Source organism: Vanessa tameamea, chromosome 14, assembly GCF_037043105.1.
Source record: "Vanessa tameamea isolate UH-Manoa-2023 chromosome 14, ilVanTame1 primary haplotype, whole genome shotgun sequence".
Lineage (NCBI taxonomy): Eukaryota > Metazoa > Arthropoda > Insecta > Lepidoptera > Nymphalidae > Vanessa > Vanessa tameamea.
Window position 1 is genome coordinate 9,299,956 of NC_087322.1, and position 14,899 is coordinate 9,314,854.

The 14,899-nt window shown below is 28.8% G+C and overlaps 1 protein-coding gene across 2 annotated transcripts in view; it reads right to left on the bottom strand.

Moving 5' to 3' along the window:
* Positions 1–14,245, bottom strand: part of LOC113398591 (tumor necrosis factor alpha-induced protein 8-like protein) — a 49,925-nt gene extending 35,680 nt beyond the window's left edge. Inside the window, exon 1 of one of the 2 annotated variants that reach the window (XM_026637397.2) lies at positions 13,889–14,245. The gene's annotated coding sequence lies outside the window, so the exon portion shown is untranslated. Of the gene's footprint in view, positions 1–13,884 lie in introns of both variants that reach the window. The other variant, XM_064216960.1, reaches the window with a different exon arrangement.
* Between the last annotated feature and the right edge of the window lie 654 nt (positions 14,246–14,899).

Genomic DNA, 14,899 nt, shown 5'->3' on the forward strand with positions numbered 1-14,899 from the left:
CGCGTTGCATCTTCTGGTTAACGTTTCATGTGTATTGATTTAGTAGTCTTTCCAGTTAGGTAATTAAAAAAATCCTTTCATTTATTAATTATATGTTGTCTTTGGTCTGGGTGTTTGTGGTACCGTCGTTACTTCTGATTTTCTATAACACAAGTGCTTTAGCTATTTACATTGGGATCAGAGTATTGTGATGTTGTCCAATATTTATTAATATAGATAAAAAAATATTTACATGAAGGAATTAAATAAGGTTACACAACATAACAAATAATAATTTTAATGGTAATTGCAAAAAATTAACCAATCATCAGCCTCTGCTATCACCAGTGGAGGCAATATAGCACAAGTGGCAGATTTTCATCCACATCCTTACAATTTTTTCCAAAACCGTCGAGTATGAGATGAATTATAAAAAAAAAATAAACACTTAAAAATTCAATACCTGTCTGGGTTTGAATTCTTAACCATCGGCTAAGATTCACGTGTTCTAAACCACTCGGTCGAGTAAGTAATTAACTTTGATAACACTCGCTATCCTCATACACTTAACTGCCTCAACTCATACAATGGTATTCCCATTACTATGACAACATATTTGTAAACCAACAGAGTCATAAATATAAGAACCCGGTTACCGTCGCGTGGAATCGTGACTGGTACCGAATTGTTTTAGCGAAGTTCATTTTAAAAGATTTACGGCGTCTGGTGAGTCAGAAATTTGAGTAACAGTTTAAAAGTGTAACAAGTAATAATTAACCCCTTTAATATTGTAATTATTGTACAACATTCAAATTAACGAATACACATTCTATATTATAAAGAGGTTTACTTTGTGAGAAGCAACTCATCGGATGTCAAAAATTCTTTCATCAATATTTAGAATTAAGCTACTGGATGGATGTAGTTAAAAAATAGAAGTAAAAGAGTTTTACGTGAAAACTAATTGGAACGTAAGGCGACGAAAAAATGATTCTGCAAATGCGTTTCTTTTGAAAGATGCCTTAACGATACGCAGATATAGGAATTATTTGTGTAGAAAAATTATAGAGATTAAAACTCGGCGAAGTATATCTTACAATAAATTTATAATTTGATAAAATACTAAAAATATGCAAGACTAATTATTATACTATATATTGTATCAGCTTCTAAAAGGAAATCCTCCGTTATGGAAGCTTAGTCCACCGCGATGCACCAGTGCGGGTTACATGTACATTTAGAGGGTGGGATTTCCTCTGAATCATGTTTATTTTAGTTTTACAGGCCTGTCTCGTACGATGTGATAAAAAATTAAAAGGTTTTTATTATTTCTTAAGCCTTTTGAGTAATAACATAACATAAAATAACATATCCTGACTGATTGATTCATCATCGCCGACCGTATAACTATTAAAGTTAGGGCCATGAAATTTGATGATTAGGATCGTTTTATTGAGTCGACACCCACCAAGGAAGGAATTTTAGAAATTCTACCCCTAAAGAGGGTGGAACTTTGTATGGAACTCCGTCATTTTTTAAGTTAGAAACTTGAAACTTTATTTTTGGGATACTAATTAAAATGAGTAGATACGAAGTTAAGCGTTTCTGGATATTATATTCTAAGGGGTGAAATACACAATAATGTATACCTTGGTAAGTACCGTGAAAGTATTTTTATAATAGTCTGTTCTTAAATAATACTATGTTTTTAAACGATGCATCTACGTGTGTGATGAGTATTCATTGATTTATGTCGCCAACCATATCTAGAGAACAAATTACATATTACGAAGGCCTTACATCGATTTTATCGCATGCGTAATTAGATAACTAAAAACTAATTAGTCTTCAATAAAAATATATTTTTAAATTATTATCTTTAAATCTTCTCATATTTTATTTTTTTATTATTTAAGACGTCGACGATAAAAATGCGGTAGACGATGCTGCGATATTAACACAATATTTTAAACCTTACAACATCCACATTGACTAATATTTTAAGACAACATTAATGTAGAGACACAATCTATGGTTTATATGTAATTATATATTAACAGTAATTAAAGTTTTACATTAATTCAGCAATAAGCTTTAGTTTAATCTGCACTTAAATTTAAACCAGTCTGTTTTGCTAAAGGATTCAATGAAAATAAAACATGAAAACGAAGAATAATTTTCATAACGAACAAAGGAATATAAATGCAGCGATTTTTGCTTTACTATTTTGGAATGATTAACTGTTTTAAGAATTTCTTTCATTATACCATTATTCCCCAGACAACCTTAGTAAAAAAAAATTAAAATGTTATAAATGGCATAATACGTAGTTACTTTGGACGTACGCTTCAAAAAAAAGTTATTTGAACACTATTTTATTATATTCTATATTTAAAAATTATTGCGTATTAAAAAAAATAGAATTACATTAAATCGCATACGTATATAATAGGCACAATTTCCGCCCGCGGCTTGGCGCGCTTGTAAAGTGCTTTTTGTACTTTTCTTGACAATGACAAATGTCCTTTTCTTGACAATTTGTATGCAAAATTTAATGATGATCAGTCAGAGTACTTAAGACATGAAAACGTAACAAACAAATAAATAGACTCGCTTTTATAATATTAGTCAAAGTCGGGGGGTTCATTGAAAAGAACATGGGACGATATCTCCTTTTTCTTAAAAAAACATCATGATTTAAATTATTTATCGGACCAGATTTACCTCATACAGTTTTACAAGAATCACATCAAGCCTAAAAACTAGTATGCACTGAGTAAGTGTAATTAACTTTTATTTTTAATACGAAAATATAAGAATGAGTTTCGTTAAAATATTACAGCTAAAGATTGTACAGTAATTGATATTTAATCTGCTAATGCCACAAGCAGGGTCGCGGTAACAATGACGGCATCAAATTACAGTCTCAATATTTAATAATATAAATATAACTTTACAAAGACAATCTGCACAAGCAACAATCGCTCGTTCATTAGCAGCAACTTCTCGTAACTATATGAACTATAAAATAAAATCAGGTAATAATCATTAAATGATTATTTTAAAAATAGAATATAAAATCCACAAACTCTATAAATAAATAGTACTCAAAATAACATTAAGATTTATGTTTAGACTTTCTGAGTAAATACGTAACATTTATATTACTTGCGAGTAATGAAATGGAAAATCTTCATTCGATGGCACTGTAAATTTAAATTCAACGAGTATACGAATTTATTCTAGAAAAACTGTTACACATAAGCCTTAAGATATCACTTTGAACGGCAGATTTTGTAGATGTGACGTAATTTAATTTAAAACGTAGCTGAAAAATATATCTAATTTTACCTAAATATTAAGCTGTCTGGAAGATATGGCTATAGCCACAACACCACCCATTTTACAAAACAACTAATAAATAATAAAAAAATAAAATAAAAAATAATATTTTTATATGGATAATAAACTACATGCGTCGAATATAAAGCGAGTATGCTTTATTTTATAAGTATTTATTTTGATAATCAATTGTAATACAAGAGTCGTAAGAGATTATATAAAAACATTACTTAAAGTTATTAAGTATTCTTCAAATATGTTTGTAAACTGAATCTGTTATTAGTATAAAAAAAAAAACGAAAATAATTCATCGGCCTGTTTTGTACATCTCATTAAAATACATTGACATTGCAATCAACCGAACGAGTCCTCTAAAATCAATTATCCGGTACAGAACCGGAATGACCACATCTAACAGTTATATTACTGTTGCAGATGCTGCGATACTAATTTGGTTGTGGCACTTTCAAATTGTAGCACGCGACTTGCGGCCCACAAACTTTCAATTTAAAGCATTTCATTGATCTATACATATGAGAAAACTATTAGGTTACCTTTTGTACGCGATGCGTTTTTTTTAATAGTACATTTTTCCCAATGAAAATATAAATATTCCTAGAATTCTTTCCTCTTTGGGAGAAAGTTAGGAACTTGTTCCATCACGCTTATGTGTGTGGATTTTCATCTGGCTCATACAGGTTTTTTCACGAGATGAGGTATTTATAATTATAAATACAAATTAAACATGTGAGAAATCAGTGGTGCATGTCTAGTCACTATGCCATTATACCTAGTGGCTATAACCGAGACCGAGAGGAATCTCGGTTAAGCACATAGTTTCCTAGCTGTCTACTGCAACTTCGAAACATGTCATAGTTTTTTAACAACTTACATCCCTTACCGAGCCTGTTTATGGTATTAATTAAGTATATCTTCGCGGTTTCGTTGAAACTGGTCACCACTTGAATATTTCGAATATCTGAAACATGCAGAATTCCAGACCACGCGATTTCTCGTTGAGACGGTAAGTTCATTGACCTATCACATAATATCTCATCAGTGATCAGTTTATTCATGGTCTTATAAACCCAACAAAAACGTCGTACATTATTAAACTTATGCTTATTTTGACAACGTAAAGCCTCGTATGTCAAATGGCTTTTTTAGTGTATTTCGGTTAAAAACAATATTCTCAAAAGTATTATTCTTACAGCCATATTATACACTTATCTTTTACAATATTTTTACTATACACTTGCGTATTTACAAAAGATAATATGATTAAGAAAAAATATTTAAGTAGGTATATGAAACACAAACACGACTCACTCATTGACTCAGTATGTTAGCAACTATTTTACAACTTATTGATATTATATTTATCACTGATATTCTTAGTATTAATATTATTAAAAAATCGACAGAGGTTTAAGGTCTCAATATTTTTATCGTCTAATACGCTGTACATTGTGGACAACCGTAGGTATTATATACCCGGAACAAGTTTACAGGTTTTTTGGTGCCTTTTTTAAATTTATTTGCTATCATTTGTTAGAAAGAGAACATGAAATAGCTATTGATCGACTACTTGTCACAAAAAATTATATTAATTTACGAGTGACATATTTATTATGCGATCTTTTAACGAGTTGAATTGAATTTGTAACATAAAATATATAATATTATTATTAAATAGATATACTATTTTATAATAAACAGGAAAATCTGTGTGTGTGATATTTCGTAACGTTCATAGCTCTGATCGGAATTTGAATGATAATGAGTCTCAACTCATTATAAAAAAAAAAAAATTGTTAGTTAAATATGGGAAAATTAAAAAATAAGAAAGATCATACGAAATGGATGAAAACTTAACACTTTAAGAATACTTTTAATGAAAAATCAAACCATTTAATGTATTCTTAAAATTCTAAAATATATATATTAACATACAAACTTAACTTCAATTTAAACTTTTCTAATGAAATTCGAACCTCCTGTCATGAGTGTAAAAAAACCTATTAATTTATGTCATATCAATATTTTTTTTAATTACGTGTTTAAAAAAAACATGCATAATCACGTGACTTATTTGGTTGAAACATCGAAGACCTTTGTCAATTATAATTTAAAAAGTAAAAATGTTTGTATGTACTTCGACGTTCGCGTTTAACCACTTATACACTATGTAGGTAACATAATTACGTCAAGAATAGTCAAACAGTGATTGTTCCCACTATTTGTATGAATCATACACTGATTCATTTACCGGTTTCCTTGTAATTGCGGTGTTTGGCTTAGGGATTGTTAAATGTTATAAAACTCGATAAGGATTCATACTTCTTAAAAAAAAACTCGTTTTTTTTTTGTACGGCATTGCGTCTTTTGCGTCAGAAGCATTTTACTCAAACATTACGTATAGAAATATTTACATTTATATTTAAAAAAAAGTGTTATAAAAATAATCGGCTTTGCAGTTTATCTTATAAACCATTTATTTCACATGTATCTCTATAAATGATGATATAGATTATAACATTTTGGCAAACGTGCAAGTTGGTACATTAAATTTATTTCGTGTTGGCATTTGGGAAAACTGGGACAAAGGGATTTTCCATAGTATATTTTTCTAATAAGATGTCGGAAGAATAGTTTTAGAGTTAAATAAATACTTTCACTACTCATCAAATCTATTTACAGGAACCAGCAATTTACATTTAAATTAATAAAATTGCCTAAAAATTAAATATATCTATTAAAAAACCGACTCAAAAAAATTAATGCATGTACGCTAAGGAAAAATAATTATATTTCGATATCATTTTGGAACAACACTAAAATAAACGAAAACATATTATCAAAATAAAAATCAAAATATTATAACTTAACATAAAAAATCATTAATAAACTCGATATAAACAGACAAATTAGGTATTATATTAAAATCATCTCTAAGCACCAGAAACCTTAGCGTAGTCGTTAAATACTAAATAGTACCCACAAAAAAGTAGTTATAGTACGTAGGATAGTACGTTTCACTCATCAATTATTCTACTATAAACAATGCGTTGATTTGTTGGGAATTAAAAGGCAAATGAGCCAGAGGAAATAAAGGCACAAACGACATTTCAGATCTAAGGGATGGTGGGTCATTGGCAGTACAAAGAATGCTTGGCACATTTACAATAACATCAATTTCTATTTACCCAACAACCGTTCTGTTAAACATAAATAAAACAAATAATATTTAACAGATTATTATGATTAAACTCAAATATAAAATCACATATAAAAGTCTAGTGCAGCCCATACGGACGCGGCTGTGGATAAAATCGGCGTTACGTGAATAATTAATCAGCAATACGAGATGTATGTATGCTGCGCGTAATTCATTATAAAATACGACTGTGGATTAATTATTATACGAACACAAGCCACGTTTATTAATATTAATAACCTACAGAGTTATCATTTAACATTATGACTCATATATTTGTGGCCTTATAACCAAATATAACTTTAATTAGTCGTGTTTTGCTTATTACTAACACAGTTTTTTGTTTACATATTTTAATTCGGAATGTGTGACGTCAAAACAATATTTGTACTTTAAGAAAATTTTAATTTAAATATATACACTTAATACCGTATAGGATTGTTTTTATTTAAAAGCGAAAGTGTTGAAGACGCTCATCTCGAGACGGCTCAGAGTTTTATAACATTTTAAGATAAAGGATTTGGCAGAAGCAGAAGCCTGGTACGTCTGTATGATATCAACCCTTCTTGGTTTTTGCTGTTAGATTGGTTTCTCACTGCTGTACTAGTTGGTATGTTACTGTTCCATGCGATAATTGAAACGCACTAACGCCGGTTGCGATGGTCTTATTCTAAGCCGAGAATAAAAACAAATTAAAAATAAGAAAAAAAAATCAAATAAATTTGTTCCAAATGTAGAAAGTATAAGATTAATTAAAAGCATTTATAATATTTGTGTAACTTATTTTGTAACCACCAAAAATAAACCAAATACAAAAAGTTAAGAAGTTAATTTGGAAATTATAGACAAGCAATAATAGGAAAAATCTTCTAAATAGACAGGAATGAAGATGAATAGAAAGAAAGGTTAAAAAAATATGTTTGAATAGGAAGATTTCCGTAGGATAAGATGAATAATTTTAGAACAGATCTAATCACCCCAAAAGCAGCTGATCAAATTGTGGTTTTTCACTTAAATTTCTGTACCTATCTGGTTGATAAGAAAATGTGGTTATGGTTCGAAATTCATCCTAATATTATAAATGCAAAAGTATCTCTATCTGCCTGTTGCTCTTTCATGGCGAAACCACTGAACTGAACTTGATGAAAAGTGACTTTCGAGTTTGTTCTTAGAGAATAACTACTGTCTACGGTCAGAATTGTCAATAGTACCTATCATGGACAGGCCGTCGTTTCACATCGCGACACAATCTGTTGCACCGGTTACGTAGCAACTTGTAACGGTCCAAGTTTATCTCTGTCGGTCATTTTCTAAGTCTGAATTATGACGCGTAAATGTAACGATTAAAATTATTGTAAAAAATGTAAAACATTTTATTTATTTGTTTGTTTCTTTTTAAAATTTTATTTATTTCTTTGTATAAAATAGTGTTTTATCTTAAGAAAAAAATTATAATATAAAGATACATATCTTTTATAGTCAACGCTGCTTAATAATCTATTATAATAAACGCCTTCTAAATTTATATAACGTTTAGGTTTACTGGTTTTTATTTTCCTTACCAAATGTAGTTCTAATTTTAAATCAAAGAAAAACATATCATATCCGCCTATCGTCACGAATGTCCAAGAGACTTGTATAGAACGTTACGTACAGTCCCAAAAGCGCTTGAATTGTCGAAACATCAAAAATGTAATCCAATCTACTGTAGTGCTTTAAGAACACAAAATCGAATGGAAATTGGACTTCTATTTCAAATCTGTCGATTTAAGTTGAACATATTTACAGTATCTACTATTCAAATTGTGTAATCAAATACTATATGGATTTTATTTTTACTAAACTCATATTCTAAGGAAACTGATAGGTAACCTACTTTGATTCAAGTTGCAGAAATTAACAAGCGCTTCCTGATATAATTGTTACTTTGTCTTTTGGCACTGTATGTTATTTTGTTAACAAGGAACTTGTTCCTGTAATTAATTCTTATGTTATTATTCCTTTTCAAACAGAAAGACAGCAATACACAGTATTACGACTTAGGAATAATTCTTGAGTGGGCGGTACTCATCCAGACGTACAAATACACAGTACAAAAAACAATACATCCCTTTCTTATTGTGTAGCGTTAAAAAAGGATAGCAAGTTTAAAAGTTGTCTAGTGATTACGGGCAAGATAGAACATATAATATGTATTAAATTTGTACTTTTAATATATTCAAGTGACTTGGACCGCCTTTATATTTTAGAATAAATACAGGTTAAAAGGTCTGTATACTCTATACGTAACGTGATGAATACTACATCTTCGCTATTTCAATTTGCAAAGTGTTGAATCGTTCCTAAAACTGACCCAATTTATCGTAATCATTATATACGAGGGTTATAAAAGCTATTTTAATAATACGTTTATATAACTTCGTCATATAAAATGATTCCACTATTTTCAATATTAAAAAAACCATTTACCGATAACAAATTTCTTTTCAATATAATTTTCTCTTTTCAAGATAGAATCTACCCGTTTTCTCGTTCGATGTTAAAGTTTCTTTCTCTCGAACCCTACTAAGAAATGTAATTTCGCAGGTAAATAAACAGTACAGGATAAAGGACGGCGACCGTTAACACTAACAGCTGTTCGCCCACCTGCCGTTACCGACTTACCGGCTGTGAACACATCTTTGCCTTTTTACAACGTTGTTTAGCTTGAAGGGGACTCATTGAGAAACTTTTGAACTTCTATAATATGGTTTAATGAATACCTAGTATTGTATACGTTATTTCGTATTTGTATTTTTAGTATGTAACATTTTTTATTGGCTTTGGTTACTAAAAACATAAGGAATGTAAACTCCGTTAAAGTTAATCTATCAACTCACACGTCTTTTTATAAATTGTGTTTTTTTTAGGTTATGTCACGTAGTTTTGATTCAACGGTTATTGAATGAGATTTAAGGTCACAAGAAGGTCTCGTGTCTTATCCACTAGACTCAGATGTCGTTAGAATACGAAAAACATAATGCTTTGAATTCAAATATATTTCAATAAAATTAAATTTTATTGAACACAGAAATTAAGATAGACAACGATAAAACAATTTAAATACAGCGTTTGTTAAAACTGTGTTATGGCTTCTTTTTTTATTATAAAGAAATACCTATTCGCTTCGAAATAATTTCCCACGTCTAATATAATATTATCCCAGCCGAATAGGCGTTTTGTGGAAGGTCAAGTAGAATACCACACGAGCCATGGAATGCAAAGTGTGAGAGCACACTCATAACTTTTAACCTTCGTCCATTCATATTCAACATTCCCGTCGAATCCTGAAGATTATCGTGCCTACGTACAAGGACAAAGTTTATTAATTTCAATGTCGAATAATCTGGAACATACTAAATGAAACCGTAATTAGAATGTGGAATTAAAATAATAAGCTTTATATATTTATACATATATATATATATAAAAACTATAAAACTAAGACTGAAAAAACTACAATATAAATTAAAATAAATACATTTTAAGTATCTATACTTTTTCCTCGTTTGAATTTCGAATTCGTTCTGCAGTATGGTTGTGATTGAGTAGCATATATGTAGTTTATTATCAATAAAGCCATGAAAGAACATGTTCATTGGACCAACACTCATGGTAACCGTGAATTCATCAAAAATATTCTAAATTAACTTGCTAGTCGTCAACTAATCCGATGAAATCTTTATTAAATCGTTTTTAATGAGCTTCATGCTAATATCGTTGAAGGTTGCACAGGATTGTTAGAAATTTACTTGCGTCAAAGTTTGCAAGGGATAATCTCCAAAGGAAGGCAATTTAAAGTGAATGTACACAATGAGACCAAACTGTTCAAGTTCCAAACACTGTTACAGAAATACATATCGACAAAGTTTTAATACGCCATTGATGGCTTTTGTTTGCACAGAAACTTATGACTGTAGGCATTTTATGGGACTTTTTGTGGATCTTTTTGGATATAATTTTGAATGTCTCTCTCTCTCTCTTTCTTCGACGTCTATAGTTATGTTTCATAATTAAAAATAAATATATTAACCCACCGACTTTAGCCACATCAATGTAAGTCAAATCTGTTAAAATCGACTCCACAAGTCACAGATCGGGTATTGTAGATATTTTAATATTATTTTATATGCACATATAGTTTTTTTTTAAATTATTATTAATAATAATTTATCAATTTATCTTCCAACTTGTAATAGTAAAACTAGTGAACAGTTATATAAAATGGGTACATATCTATACGCGCTGCTCAATATGAACGATTAAAAAAACATATTTACACGTTGTTCTTCTGATTTAAATAAGTTATGAAATGGTACGTCAATTTTTAAAGAATAAAATCTGTAGTATACCTACACTGCAAAAATTAACAACCATTCATGTTCATTACCTGCATACCTATATTATATTATTGTGTAAATAAAGCATTATTTGAAGTGAAACCGTATTTTATACGTAAATATTTATTCTAGTTTTAATTTTTCTATTCAACCTCAACCTCTATTCTAAATTTGTAGAAAAGTCATAAAATTCGAACATTTTCTCTTCATTTCGCTTTAAACCTGAATTGAAATTTTGTATTCATTTTAAACTTACAAATTTTCATGAAAAATAATATATATGATAATAGTATAGAGACAGATTATATTAATAATATACTAATTTCGTAGTACTACCAATATTATCGTGTCTTGGTCAAAGAATAAAGAATGACTGAACATTGAAAGGATGAAAGATTAATTTCATGTCGTTAAAGAAATATACGCAACGTTACTACACAGCGGGCTCCCTAACCTTACCATGCAGTCCATGCCTAATTAAATCGTAGAGCAGCTGGGGAATAATTAAACGACCTTAATTCTTAGATACGGCATAATAAAAATATATTGTTTCAACATTTAGTCTCATAACATATAAAACGTATTATTAAAAAGCTTTCCTGTATGAAAATTCTTAATTAGTTACTTATTTTGAATATGTTGAGAAATTTAAATGAGAAACCTTTATAATTTAACATTGAAGTCTTATCAAAGGGATAAGATATCAATTACAAAAAATTGGTACAGCGATACCTTTGGGAAACTAAACCAGTTCTGACGTAGGTACTGAGGGGTCACGCTTCTCACGAGCAAAACAAATTAGAATTGTTATGTTATTAGTTATTGCAATCATAAATCTATTATGATATTTATTACGAATTCGCTTAACTTCATTACGTTTACGTAAACCGAAATTAATAACTTACATATTTATTAAATTAAAACATCTATAGTAATAAATGAGAAAAGGTTTTTTTCGTAATTCCTAACTGAAAATACCACTTAACCTAAATAATATTATACTCATTTGGTACTCGTAAAACTTATACCCGAAGATGCAGTGTGTTCCGGAAAAGGTCGTCGATAATATTATTATGTGTGTAGTTGCGCTTCGCAGTTTCATTAATAATATAATGTCATTGTAAGTTGCATATAAATTTTCAATTAACCCCGTGCTGTTTCTTAAGACTCGTCTACCTTAGAACAACCACAATGCAACACGAGACTTGTGTTTATTGAAGTCGTTTCTAAAGAAGGTTAATATTGTACTGGTAGGTAAGAATATATTTAGCATATATATTTTTTTTATTTTTTGTTTTTTATTTACTCGATTTAGAAAAGGCAAAGATATAGGACACAAACGGCCTACGGCGGACTTTAAACTAATTATTTTCCGATTATAAAAGCAAAAATTTCTAACTTTTTAATTTTTAATTGCAATGTTTTTGTTCAATAATTTTAACCAGTGTTTTTTTAGTGTGACAACAAAATAAGGCATCAGTTTTTCGTGAAAACTTTAATTTATGCGTGTCAATAACCTACTGCTCGATTTTGACGACGATAAGAAATTTTTTCATGCAATTTCGTTGTTAAATATACATATTTTTAATATGAATTGTAAAAAAAATATCTTATATCTATTTAGAAATTGAATATTACTACAGATGTACAATTTTTGTATTTAAATGAATAAAAAAATATTTAATTCAATTACATTAACTGTTTTATAAAATATGTTTACTGTTCTTAATAAGTTTAAGAGATGCCATCAAAGATATGCTTGAATGCGAAAGGGTTGAGAAGATATCTGTAGTTTAGTTTAGGCTATAACATTTCAATTTTATTCATATTGGATTGAAAACCGATCGATCAATTGGTACATATTTACGAATGTTATAAACCTCGAATTGTATTGTAGTTATATTAATTTCAGCTGTAATCATCTATGTGGCAGGTATTTCATAGAAAATTATAATGATATTCATGAAACTTACGGTAACCAAGGCTGCGTCCTTGGAGCTGTAAGGTGTGTCAAAAGAATAAATCGATTTACATTTATACGCATTGTTTTTTTTTTTTGAAAGTCATTAATGGATTATCTTTTTTTAGGTACATATATAATAATCCTTTAATAAATATGTTTTATCGCTCTTTAATATTACTATATCATTAAAGTATAAAACATAATATTATACTCTGTAAAAGACTGGTTTACCTATTTATATAAAAAAAATATTTTTTTTTTTTTTACTGAACTGATTATTTATTGTACCGATATTATTAATACAGTTTTAATTTCTATCAAAGAAATATAAAGCGCGATAGTTACTTAACATCTACTTAAATTAAATTAACGTTATATCTTTTATATAACCTAAACATAGAATGAATATAATAAAAAAATAAAAATATGTCTTTATAATGAAAATAATTATGACGCTTTAATGAATTACAAGGGTGCCTATTTGTTATTTTTAAAATTTTGACGATGTACATCGGCTCTTATATCGACAAAATTTAAAAATAACTATAAAAATATACTTAATTATTTTACGGAATATAAAAATAATTGATTTGGTATGGTGCGTACATATTCCATTTTTAAATTTTGTGTTTCTGATATAAATATGTTCAAAAGTAGTCATATTTTATAAGCAGAATTTATTCTTGTTAAGACTATCGCCAATTAACTTTAATTAAGCACGCTTAGAATATTTAGTAAGCGCGCGAACACGTGATGCAATTAGAACCTTGTCTTTATTATATACATACATAATTATATACCTTTTCAGTAATATTTGAGTCAATATTTTATAAGCAGCAAAAGTTTTTACAAGATATTTTTATTACGATTCGCTAATTAAATTTATAAAATAAATTGTCTTACAATTAAATAATTATTGGAATAAACGTACATAATTTTAGTTACGTATGTGCGACATGAATAAACATGAATTTATTAAAATATAAATAATAAAATTTAAATACATACATGTGCTGGAAACATGGCACTCATTCAGAACACACTGGTAGATTATCCAGGATTCCAGTTCAATCATCGTGGATGCTGTCATTTTCCGACAATTAATAAATAACACTTCAGTCAATAAATAGGAAATACTTATTGTATCTTTTTAATTCACTACTGCCTTTCACTTAACATCAATATTTAATAATAACAATCCATATGACTTGAATTTTAAGTCAATATTATTAAACAGTAAATAGCACGTCAACATACGAAACGTACTCAATGTTTTGATACCGCCCACGTCCTAAGCTTAAGCTTAATATATAAAGATGATACAATTAAGCTATCCTCTCGGCTACTAGTGTAGTTCTACGCTAGCCGCTCCAGCCGGAATCGGAAATTATAATTCGAGTTGCCATGATTCAGAAACAAAATTTGCCATAAATTTGAAGTGATGGATTTTTCAATTCATCAAATTCCAAAATGTCTGATATTTAACAGTAAAGCAATATTAGTAAACAATGCAAGGGGACTAAAGAAAGTAAATGTGATTCAATACAATAAATATTTAAAAAATATTTAATTATTAGTTTCTTACAATATATGTCTATTTTATTCATATTTAAATTATTAAATTATTACCCAGTTATTTTTTAAATATTGTCTAACTTACAAATTTCCGAAACCATACTATATTTTTAACATAAAGTAATATAATTAATTACAAGGTAAATGTACAAGTCTATCAATCATCAACATGTGCAAATTTCAGAAAACTGACAACATTTTTTTCCATAGAGCCATGCTGGACGTAGAATATGTTGAACATATTTTATCGAACATCGATAAAAACGATAAAAGAGTAAATGAATAATAAAAATTAGTTTTCATTAGGTATTTCAAAACTTATGTGTTTTTTAATGCTCACATTACAATTAATACAATATTCTTTCACAGAAATCACAAATTTTTACTTTTCGATTATTTTATCGACAATTTACGACGTTAATCAGTTGTCAAATTCGAAAATGA